We start from the raw sequence: 13241 nt of genomic DNA on the forward strand, positions 1-13241 counted from the left end.
ACTAACAACTCCTCAAAGGCCATTAAAGAGAAGGCAGCCAGTGATAGATACTGCATTACAAGCAGCCAGTCGTCAAAGGCCCCGAAGTTTAATTCAAGCAAAACGATCATTGTTGTTGGATGATGCAGAACATGTTAGACGACAATCATCTGTTCCACCACATAATGATTAGTATCTCAATTTTAAGAAACTGTGAAAAGCTATATTTTTGGTGAAGTTAGGAGTGTCTCTTAATTTTCATTTTTATATTTAATTGTTGGCTGCATCTGAGAAATCAAGGGTTGCGCGGAAGGCACAAGCTCTGAACCATACCAATGGTACAGAGAGTTTCGCTAGAAAAGCGTATGATAGGGTAAGTTCTAAATTATTCATTGATGTCTTTTCCTTGTTCTTCATGTGTTAATTTCTTTTAACGGTGGTAAATTCACAAGTTATATATTATTAGGCGCGCAAAAATCTCCCGATTGATCCACTCAGTATGTTCATGGTAACCCACAAAACAAGAAAGCTTGGTAAACTGTGTCAAGATTGGCAGGTACAAATATCCTTCACTCACTAGTAATAAATTCGAATAATGCTTGAGACTTAGGTATAAATGTGAACTAAGCATCCCAAGCTACACGGTCCAGATTTGCAGCATGTGCCATTTGTTACTGTTTGTCTGATAGCAATGTGGAGCTCAAATTTGTGTAGCTTTTTAGCTATGCATTTCTTACTGTTGGTATGATTCATTCTCCGTAGGACTTTGATTAGCAGATGTTGCAATCTTTAATATGAATCCGTTTGGAGATGGTCGCAGGAACTTTATCTTTTTAGGCAATAAAATGAACCTGCAAAGAAAATAAAAACTGCACATATAATAGACGCATGCCTTTTCACTTGTTTAAGTTCTCTTCAACTTGTAACAGACTCACAGACATGCCACTTATTTGGGTCACTGACTCATAGCATATTTTCTAGGAAAGATGGATGCACAAACTTTCTGTAACATGTTCAACCTGTTTGTATGATACCAATATTTTTGAGCAACTCAGGAAGATAGGGTTATTGCGCGTAGTTTTCCATTTTCAGGATCCATTAATTCTTTGTTCATTGATGTTTTAAATGCCTGCATGCTTTTATGTTGTCAAACTATGATTTGTTATGAACTATTTTTTTATGCAGATTTTGGGTTCTTTGATGATACATAGAAACCTTATTTAGGATAATATTTGATCCATTAATCTTTTGCTTTTTTACTCTAGTTACTGCATTTTGAATGAAAATTCTGCTTATTCTATTACTGTTGTTTTGTTGTCTTTTCTTCATTTTCTTCATAGTAGCTACATAAGCTTGAATTTTGAATTAGTTGCTTGTTTTTACAACTTGTGCAGACAGAGATGAACCAGATTAGTGAGCAGGTTCGTCGAGGTGAAGTCAACTACACACCTGAGGAAATATATGCGATGGTTGTTGATCCACGTCGTATAGGGGCTAAGCGTGCTCGTAAGTCAAAAGTTGCTGCTCGTTTCAGTTTATATGAGAAAAATGAAGCACAGATGGTTGCTCTCCAAGAACAGTTGAACTCTGAAAAGAAGAAAGTTGCGAAGCAAGACAAAGAAATCTCAAATCTTCAAAGGAGGGAGCGTAATCCCAGAGAGTACTTGAATGAGGTTTTGCAGACGCTTGGTTGACAACCTGTGCCAGATGATTTAGAAGATGAGTCCCAAGATGAACATGAACGTGAAGTTGATGATGAATTTACTTGGGATGATGTGCAAGAATATGAGAACAACTATGCTGGGGACGATGATGATTTGCAAGAATATGAGAACAACTATGCGGGGGACAATGATGATTTTCAAGTAGATGGATGTGTTGTTGTTTGGGGAGGATGAATAGGCTGAATGCTGAATGTGCAGTTTTATTTTGATGAACATACAGGTACATTGCCTTCACTCGCACCTTTTGTTACTTTTTTGTTTGGACATGTGTGTTTTTTGTTCTTTTCGGGGATGGCTTGCAAACAAGTTGGTTAACTTGATGGTTTTTATTTTTTTGTAACAAGTTATTTTGCTTGGGTAAGGATACTGAAATACATACCACGTGTGATTAAGGAATGATTTTTATAAATGGAAGTGGATAATTATAATTATAATATTTTAATTAGTAATTACCTCCATTATTAATTTTTAAATTGTAATTAATCTTCGGATTTTCTAAACCAGGAGCAACCAACTTCAGGCCATGTATAGGTATTTTAAATGCTCTTGGGTTGCTTGGTCTAGCTATGAAGCAATTAACTGTGTATTTTAATTGCTCAAAGGGTACTTGGTCTAGCTTAGAAGCGATCGGTATTTCACTCTCTAGTTTTGGTTGGTCTATCTATGAAGCGATCGGCGTTTCACTTGCTTAAGCATAGTTGGTCTATCTATGAAGCGATCGGAGTTTCACTTGCTCAAGTATGGTGGGTCTAACTCTAAAGCGATGGTTATTTTGCTCGTTCTAAGGAGGTCGGTCTAGCTATGAAGCGATTATGATTTTTCTTACTTTAGGTGGGTCGGTCTAGCTATGAAGCAAGCAGCAAAGAAGACGCTACATGATAGTTGGTTTCTTACTAAAGCAAGTGCCTAGCTGCTCTAGACCTATAGAGATCCCACCTTTTGCAACTGAAGAGCGAGAGCCAAATTAAGTCGCTCTAAGGGTTAGAGCGACTCAATATGGGATTTTGCAACCAAAACTGCCTGGTCGCTTAATCCAGTTTTTCTTGTAGTGAGGTAAAGGATCAATAGATATAGAACTATGCAAAGGATTAAACAAACCTTGTACGTGATCCTCATTCGTAACTAACAGTGAATTATTTACCTCAAGTATATCGTGGTCCTCTATCGAACTATTATTATCTAGATCAATTGGGTCTTCCATGACTTTAATCAATTTGGTTCCATTCTCAATTTCAATCTCTTCAACACTCTCATCATCCGAATCAAATTCCGCTCTCATGAACTCTTCTTCAGTGTATATTTTGGGGTATTCTGTATGAGCATCCGTCGATGGAATAATCGGGTCTACTTCTTGCAAATCAACCGGCCTAAAAATATTGTAATCCGGATATTCATTGTAACATTGATATGCATTCGAGTATGTATCACCGTTCATAACAATGGTTCGGTCATACCAAGGCTCCTCCTTTTGAATAGGCGAATGATCATTATTACGATCCAAAGCTGGAATAACTTTATCATTGCTACAAGGAATTTCAAAAGCTTGGTCATCCTCAAAATATTCTTTGTCGTCCATAGGAATTTCAGAATTAATTTGGTTTTGAGGCCAAACTTCTTCTTCATTCATTGTCTCTTTGAGTTGAGCAAGTTGTAACTTTAAGTTGTCCACATTCCTTTGAATTTCTTGGAGTGTATCTTCAGTCTTTTTATTGTACTCATCCATAGTTTGACGGTACTCTTTCATTGTTTGGATATCTCGATCCAAATTATCCATAAATTGTTGCATTAGATCTGCAAGACTAGAAGAATTATCATTAGAAGCACAACTTTCCCCCCATCCTTGTCTTTGCTCACTTACATACCCATCATAAGGTTGTTGATATGTATGAGGATATCTATAAGGTTCAGTGGGATATTGATCATAGCCAATATTGGTTTTGATTATACCCAGAAGATGGTTGGTAGTTGTCATATGAATGAGATTGAAAACCATATTGATTACCACTATTATATGATTGATTCACAAGGTTCAGTGCTCCGTACATGTTATTTCCGTAAGGAAACATGACAATTCACAAGAAAAAGAAAATCAAAACAAAAATCTACAAAAATAAATTAAAAAAAGCTAAACAAATCAATTAGCAACTGCTTCCCGGCAACGACGCCAAAATTTGATGCGTGTTGTTATTGCAACAAATTAATAAATATATTTCCCACTAATTAACTGGTAATATAGCGGTAGTAAAAGATCGTCCCCACAGAGAGCTGTGTAATTGATAGGTTATTTGAAATAGCACGATAAAGTAAATAACAAAGGGGGTTTTGGTTGTAAGATAAATTGAAAGACAATAAAGAAAATAGATGATTAAGGAATCCTTCGTTGTTACCAAGCGTTAACATGATTAGAATACTTATCTATCTTACGTTAGAACCATTCATCACCAACCGTAGAATAGCGGGTACGCTTAGATATCCCCAAAAATCCTTGTATCACCGGATAACAGGTACGCTTAGTCACCGGATTCTATTCAACTGAGCCGCCTTGAGGTAAGCTTACAAAGTGTAACTCACCGAACGGTTTAGGGTTTGTGAATTTAGGTTTGATTCCAGCAGTTAAACTCAGTATGCTCGGTTCACTTACTGGTGTTGTTTCCACACACGATTGCTTTACAGAATCCCTCTGCAAGGTCTCATGTTTTCTACTTGTGTAGGAGATGCACGACAATTACGGATCGTTCAACTCGCTACTAGCAATAGAATGATTAATAGGCTAATCTAGCGTGCACTCCAAACCAATCTAAGAATCAATCATAAACCCTAGATATAATGAAAACAAACGATGATGATTAAAACCTCAAATAGACTTGTATTATTAATAAAGCTTCACGCTTAGAACATTGAATTCATTTTTTATCAACAAAGGATTTAGCTACTCATATTACAAAGAAGATGAATCATGGTGGTTTCCCCCTAAAGGGGTAAACCCTAGGTTTTGATGTAGAACTTGTGATATGAGATTCGATGATATGATTACATAACCTAATACCTTTTTATAGGTTTACATTTCTTGGTCTCCAAGTATTTAGTTAGGTTTAGGAACCCGACCCGAAAACACGACATAACGACTCCAAACGTGCCCTTAGGCCTTCCAAGGTGTAAATACACGTTTACCATTTGCTAAATGCGCGAGCCCAGTCCGCAAACTTCAAATTCCAGCAGATATTTTCGGAAATAAGTCTGCGAACCCCGTCCGCAAACCCAGTTCGCGGACTTCACTGTCTTCGGTATTCAATGGAAACTGTTTTGGCCACAACTTCTTCATCCGAACTCGGAATGACCTCATTCTTTTTGAATTATTTTTATGTTTCAATTATATTAAATATGATGATTAGAAATCCTTAATTTGAATAAGTTAAGATCGGTCTTTGTCCTGTGTCTTGATTATGAGCGTTTTGCTCCTTTTCGTCGCACTATCTTCCACTTCTCTTGGACTTTGGCGCTTGGATACTTGGAATACTTCTCTTCTTAGCTATTTTCAGCACTTTTTAGCTCCTTTGTGGATGATTCACCTATTAGAGGCAAATAAGAGAAAACAAGAGTAATAATACGAATACATGCAAGAATAATAGCTTAAACAAGTATGGAATGGATACTAAAATCATATGAATTATGCACTTATCACTATTCTATCTCCTACTTCTTATGAGACAAAATTCATATGCTATATAGACTATATCATACACATTTGACATTTCGAGCTGAGCATTCATTGCTTATCTTTTATCTCGAAATCGTGTGTTGGTAAAGCGTTTCGCTTTAATCAAGTTTATCTTCACCTAGTGACGAAAGTCATGAAAAGTTTCAATCACTTTGAGAATTGCTCTGACGTGAATCGGTCTGTGAATAACGGCTACATAGCGTCTTCTGGGAATGTCTCAATGATTGAAATGAGAGTTTAGATTACATGACCATTATTCCTTGAACCGAAGTTTTCGAACTTTGTTGATCAAGAGAAATCGGGAGGATTGTGGAATTGGCTTACTAAGTCCGCGAACTTTCGTAAGTTCTCGACCGAGAATTTCTGCTGGATTTTCCAAAACTCGTTTGTGTGTTAAGTCCGCGAACCCAGTCCGCGAACTGGCGGAAGTTCTCTTTCCGAGAATTTCTGCTGAGTTTGGAAAACTCAACCGATTAACTTAAGTCCGCGAACTTGTTTGTGAACTTAAGAGGTTAGGATCTAAAGATGTGCTCTGAACATGAAACATTAAATTACTAAGGAATTCTTTATGCAAACCGTGGCTATAATGTTCATGAGCCGATTCAATTGAATCGAATCATCTTTGTTTCAATTGTGTCTTGTGTAGTTACATAAGATCTCATAGCAATTGAACAACTCTTTAACTAGTTTAGTCAATTGAACTAGTTATGGTGGAGAAGAACAAGTTTAATATGAAATGCTCATATGGTTGACCTTTTTGGGTTACTATGTTGAACCAACATACACGTACACGTTTGGGCATGGTTTTCACGAACCCAGGTGAATAAGGATTGCCTTGTAACTAAGGCAAAACCCCGATTTGAAGCCTATATAAAGGAGACATCTAGCATTATGCAAAACTAATCCCCACACGTCTTTGTGCTACTAGTGCGCCCGCTAGAGTCGATCTCCATTAACCTTTGATTTTCTTCTCTAAAATCAGGTTAACGACTTAAAGACTTCATTGGGATTGTGAAGCCAGACCGACACTACTTTATCGTAGTTGTGTGATCTGATCTTGCATCTTCTATCGTACGAGTACAATCAATTGATTGGCTTGAGATCGTGAGAGCTCTCCGATGGGCAAGATAAAGAAGTCACAAACATCTTCGTCTCACTGCTTGTGATTCCTCGACAAACCGCCTGTGTAGTCAGGAAGGATTGTAGAGAGGTGATTGATTAATCTAGGCTGTTCTTCGGGAATATAAGACCGGATTATCAATTGGTTCCTGTTCACCTTGATTTTATATCTTAAGACGGAACAAAACCTAGGGTTTATCTGCGGGAGACAGATTTATCCTTTGATAGACTTTTCTGTGTGAGACAGATCTGTTTATTATAACGTCTAGGATTTTGGGTTGCAGCAACTCTTGGTTGTGGGTGAGATCAGCTAAGGGAATCAAGTGCGTAGTATCCTGCTGCGATCAGAGGCGTAGGAGTACAATTGTACCTTGGATCGGCGGGAGACTGATTGGGGTTCAAATATAGTCCAGTCCGAATTTAGTTTGCAGTAGGCTAGTGTCTGTAGCGGCTTAATACAATGTGTATTCAATCTTGACTAGGTCCCGGGGTTTTTCTGCATTTGCGGTTTCCTCGTTACCAAAATTTCTGGTGTCTGTGTTATTTCTTTTTCCGTATTATATTTTATATAATTGAAATAATACAGGTTGTGCGTTCGTGATCATCAATTGGAAATCCAACCTTTAGTTGTTGATTAATATTGATTGATCCTTGGACATTGGTCTTTGGTACCGTCCAAGTATTCCTTGTATTTGATAAAGACTCGCTATTGTTTTTAGCTTGAGTAAAAATATGATAATCACCAAAATATGATTCCATCTCCTTACACACATGAGCAGTTGCGACTTTCGAAACCAAACGTCTCCATATTGTACCTGCGGCAATGGGCCGCAACCCTCCACTTGGCTTGACTAACGGTGTGAGTGGTGAAGAAGCAATGAAAACACTCAACTCTGATGGGAATAAGCCGGCCAGCCAGATGTTAACAATACTAGTGATGGAGGTAATCAAAACATCTGAAACCGCAGCTGCAGAACCACTAATCGCATCGATCAAGTGTTGAGCACGTAGACCATCTCTACCACATGAGGTCCCCTTAGGGAAGCTCTTGATTTACCCAAAACCATATCCTTGGAGGCTGTAAACGCAACTTGTGAAGTAGGTTCAGCAGGAATTGTTGGTGACGCGGCCTGGGGATGCTTGTGGCGTAGTTCTTCCAATGTGCCAGAATTGGCAGGAGCAACCCCACTGGATGTAAGGGTACGTATGGCTGCTGTGTACATGCCATGGCTCATCTTCTTACGACAGAGACGCACGTTTTTGGCTTCCTGACTATCGTATTTTTTCCTCTTGATCTTCAACATCTCTTCTTGCCAGGCTTTATGCTCTTCCAGAACTCGATTAACCAGAGTGATACGCCGTTGGTTGTCAGACCACATCGACAAGGCATTATTGATGGATGTTATCTGCAACTTCTTCCTGCTGCCAGACTGTTATTCTTTGCTACTCGTTGGGATGTAGGTATGAAGTACACAGACTGGGAAAAGCAGAAGTTGAATCCACAATGTGATATCCTTAGGGTTATGGATGACTTTATGTATTGCCGAGTTGAAAGTTCTCGCAAAGAAAAGTTTACATTTAGCTGGTATGCTGGACACAGTTTTGATTTGTTGGCGAAGCACGGTATCCAGCAATTCCAAGCTCAAACAAGGAAGGGTATCAGATGTAGGAATGGTGTGAGATGGACTGTCACATGTAGGTACATCCACAGGGCAGGGGATGTTATGAATCAGGAAATCAACCCCCACTCCATTGAACGGACCTTTAGTTACGTCCCGTGGATGTAACCTGCAAGAACTCCTCCAAACCTTTAGTCGCATACAGTCTGTACACATCCACATCTTCAATTGACGCAAGACATCTTCCCAAGTTTTGTAGACTTTACTGTTGATGTTGATCCTGCCACGGCAAACAGCTTTGCACTCTGCATTGGGGTAATGCTTATCACGCAGATGTGTTAGTAATGAACCTTTGGTATAGCCTCTTCCTCGAACACCGTCAGAGCAACCATCGAAACCAGAGAATGAGCAATGAAAGCGTGTCTCTTCTGAAGATTCAGAACCCTAGATGTTGTACGAAGTGGAAGAACCTCTTGTTATCACCATGGCTAATCAAAAACCCATATAAAAACCCTAGCTGCGAAACCCTAAAGTGGAAGAACCTCTTGTTCATTTTTTTTTTTTAGGGTCACTCTTTATGAGTGTAAGAAAATTGTCTTATGGGGCTATTATATAAACTCAACCAATGATTACCTTGCTACAACATTCACGACAGTATCAGGATCCCACCAAATCACTTTAGAGAAACATAAAACTGCAAAAATAGAAAGAAAGTGATTCAGTAATGATTAATTGCGAGGATGAATCTTTCAAATGACTACCATAGCTTAGTTTCGCATTCAATTATGAACGTATATATATTTAAGGATTGAAATAAATGGAACGTAATCTATAGCCGTAAGAACTGTTTCAACCTAAAAAGGTTTAAAGTGTCATCCTAAATAGCTCATAATTAACTCTAAAAGATGAAGTCTCAAGAATGCAAGAAATCAAAGAGTATTATTATTTATTTTACATGCAAACCAAACATGCTTAACTACTCCCCCACACTTAAACTCAACATTGTCCTCAATGTTCAAAACCAAAAATTCTGATTTCTGACATAACAACCCTGAAAAACTCAAAAACCTGTACAAATGGGTAGGTAACCAGGAAAAACATTCTAAACTAAAGTTGTTCGCCTACATCTTTTATATGAGGTATCAAAAGGGCACAGTTTTTCGATAAACGGTCTGACTTTTATGGCTTCCAGACTGACAGACATGCAATCTGAAAAGGTTCTGGAAGAATGCCGAAACTAAAATGTCCAGGCCAATCGCTCCAACTTAACAAACTCCGAATTCAGATTTTATTTTTGGAAAAGAAATATGAGTCTTTCCTATTTAAAAGTTGGGATCAACCACTCAAATCAGACTCATTATGAAATCTCGAGAGCTATTTTCGTAACAAGTGCGCAGTCAGCATTTTCTGACGAGAATTCGTCAAAACTTTCATTATAGATATAGGATTTTTTAAAACTTAAGATGGGAATGCAAGATATGATATGAAAAACTAAAAAAATTAAAAACAAAAGGAATAGATATACGAAACCGATGGTTTGCCTCCCATTGAGCGCTTGGTTTAACGTCGTCAAAGCTCGACGTTATTGTTATCGTCCATATACCAATAATCTGAAAATTTGGTAGTCGTTCCAAATAACAATTTGCAATTCAAATAATAGCTTCACAAAAACATTAGCAAAAAAGATAAACATTGAAGCTATCACTTTATTGAAGTTTCCCCCACACTTAGTCCTTTCTACACTCGGAAGTGGATAAAGAACATAGAATTCGGGGACCTCAAAGGGTTCCTCACCTTTGTGAACCTGCACAATGCTCGAATCAAACACATCAAGTGGTGGATACTTAGAAGCAAAATAATCCGTTAAAACTTTGGAAGCACACAACTCCAATCCTAAGTGAGGTAATTTCTTAAAAGTTGGGTTAACAACTCTTTGAGAAGCTACTTCAATTGGAGGTAAAGGATCAATAGATATAGAACTATGAAAAGGATTAGACAAACCTTGTACGCGATCCTCATTCGTAACTAACAGTGAATTATTTACCTCAAGTATATCGTGGTCCTCTATCGAACTATTATTATCTAGCTCAATTGGGTCTTCCACGACTTTAATCAATTTGGTTCCATTCTCAATTTCAATCTCTTCAACACTCTCATCATCCGAATCAAATTCCGCTCTCATGAACTCTTCTTCAGTGTATATTTTGGGGTATTTTGTATGAGCATCCGTCGATGGAATAATCGGGTCTACTTCTTGCAAATCAACCGGCCTAAAAATATTGTTATCCGGATATTCATTGTAACATTGATATGCATTCGAGTATGTCACACCGTTCATAACAATGGTTTAATCATACCAAGGCTCCTCCTTTTGAATAGGCGAATGATCATTATTACGATCCGAAGTTGGAATAACTTCATCATTGCTACAAGGAATTTCAAAAGCTTGGTCATCCTCAAAATATTCTTTGTCGTCCATAGGAATTTCAGAATTAATTTGGTTTTGAGGCCAAACTTCTTCTTCATTCATTGTCTCCTTGAGTTGAGCAAGTTGTAACTTTAAGTTGTCCACATTCCTTTGAATTTCTTGGAGTGTATCTTCAGTCTTTTTGTTGTACTCATCCATAGTTTGACGGTACTCTCTCATTGTTTGGATATCTCGATCCAAATTATCCATAAATTGTTGCATTAGATCTGCAAGACTAGAAGAATTATCATTAGAAGCACAACTATCCCCCCATCCTTGTCTTTGCTCACTTACATACCCATCATAAGGTTGTTGATATGTATGAGGATATCCATAAGGTTTAGTGGGATATTGATCATAGCCAATATTGGTTTTGATTATACCCATAGGATGGTTGGTAGTTGTCATATGAATGAGATTGAAAACCATATTGATTACCACTATTATATGATTGATTCACAAGGTTCAGTGCTCCGTACATGTTATTTCCGTAAGGAAACATGACAATTCACAAGAAAAAGAAAATCAAAACAAAAATCTACAAAAATAAATTAAAAAAAGCTAAACAAATCACTTAGCAACTGCTTCCCGGCAACGACGCCAAAATTTGATGCGTGTCGTTAATGCAACAAATTAATAAATATATTTCCCACTAATTAACTGGTAATATAGCGGTAGTAAAAGATCGTCCCCACAGAGAGCTGTGTAATTGATAGGTTATTTGAAATAGCACGATAAAGTAAATAACAAAGGGGGTTTTGGTTGTAAGATAAATTGAAAGACAATAAAGAAAAGAGATGATTAAGGAATCCTTCGTTGTTACCAAGCATTAACATGATTAGAATACTTATCTATCTTACGTTAGAACCATTCATCACCAACCGTAGAATAGCGGGTACGCTTAGATATCCCCAAAAATCCTTGTATCACCGGATAACAGGTACGCTTAGTCACCGGATTCTATTCAACTGAGCCGCCTTGAGGTAAGCTTACAAAGTGTAACTCACCGAACGGTTTAGGGTTTGTGAATTTAGGTTTGATTCCAGCAGTTAAACTCAGTATGCTCGGTTCACTTACTGGTGTTGTTTCCACACACGATTGCTTTACAGAATCCCTCTGCAAGGTCTCATGTTTTCTACTTGTGTAGGAGATGCACGACAATTACGGATCGTTCAACTCGCTACTAGCAATAGAATGATTAATAGGCTAATCTAGCGTGCACTCCAAACCAATCTAAGAATCAATCATAAACCCTAGATATAATGAAAACAAACGATGATGATTAAAACCTCAAATAGACTTGTATTATTAATAAAGCTTCACGCTTAGAACATTGAATTCATCCTTAATCAACAAAGGATTTAGCTACTCATATTACAAAGAAGATGAATCATGGTGGTTTCCCCCTAAAGGGGTAAACCCTAGGTTTTGATGTAGAACTTGTGATATGAGATTCGATGATATGATTACATAACCTAATACCTTTTTATAGGTTTACATTGCTTGGTCTCCAAGTATTTAGTTAGGTTTAGGAACCCGACCCGAAAACACGACATAACGACTCCAAACGTGCCCTTAGGCCTTCCAAGGTGTAAATACACGTTTCCCATTTGCTAAGTGCGTGAACCCAGTCCGCAAACTTCAAATTCCAGCATATATTTTCGGAAATAAGTCTGTGAACCCCGTCCGCAAACCCAGTTCGCGGACTTCACTGTCTTCGGTATTCAATGGAAACTGTTTTGGCCACAACTTTTTCATCCGAACTCGGAATGACCTCATTCTTTTTGAATTATTTTTATCTTTAAATTCTATTAAAGATGATGATGAGAAATCCTTAATTTGAATGAGTTAAGATCTGTCTTTTGCCTGTGTCTTGATTATGAGCGTTTTGCTCCTTTTCGCCGCACCATCTTCCACTTCTCTTGGACTTTGGCGCTTGGATACTTGGAATACTTCTCTTCTTAGCTCTTTTAAGCACTTTGTGGATCCTTTGTGGATGATTCACCTATTAGAGGAAAATAAGAGAAAACCAGAGTAATAATACGAATACATGCAAGAATAATAGCTTAAACAAGTATGGAATGGATACTAAAATCATATGAATTATGCACTTATCACTATTCTATCTCCTACTTCTTATGAGACAAAAGTTGTATGCTATATATACTAGATCATACACATTTGACATTTCGAGCTGAGCATTCATTGCTTATCTTTTATCTCGAAATCGTATGTTGGTAAAGCGTTTCGCTTTTATCAAGTTTATCTTCACCTAGTGACGAAAGTCATGAAAAGTTTCAATCACTTTGAGAATCGCTCTGACGTGAATCGGTATGTGAATAACGGCTACATAGCGTTCTCTAAGAATGTCTCAATGATTGAAATGAGAGTTTAGATTACATGACCATGTATTCCTTGAACCGAAGTTTTCGAACTTTGTTAATCAAGAGAAATCGGGAGGATTGTGGAATTGGCTTGCCAAGTCCGCGAACTGTCGGAAGTTCTCGACCGAGAATTTCTGCTGAATTTTCCAAAACTCGTTTGTGTGCTAAGTCCCCGAACTGGCGAAAGTTCTCTTTCCAAGAATTTCTGCTGGGATTGGAAAACTCAACCGA

Source organism: Papaver somniferum, chromosome 9 (assembly GCF_003573695.1).
Source record: "Papaver somniferum cultivar HN1 chromosome 9, ASM357369v1, whole genome shotgun sequence".
NCBI classification, from domain to species: domain Eukaryota; kingdom Viridiplantae; phylum Streptophyta; class Magnoliopsida; order Ranunculales; family Papaveraceae; genus Papaver; species Papaver somniferum.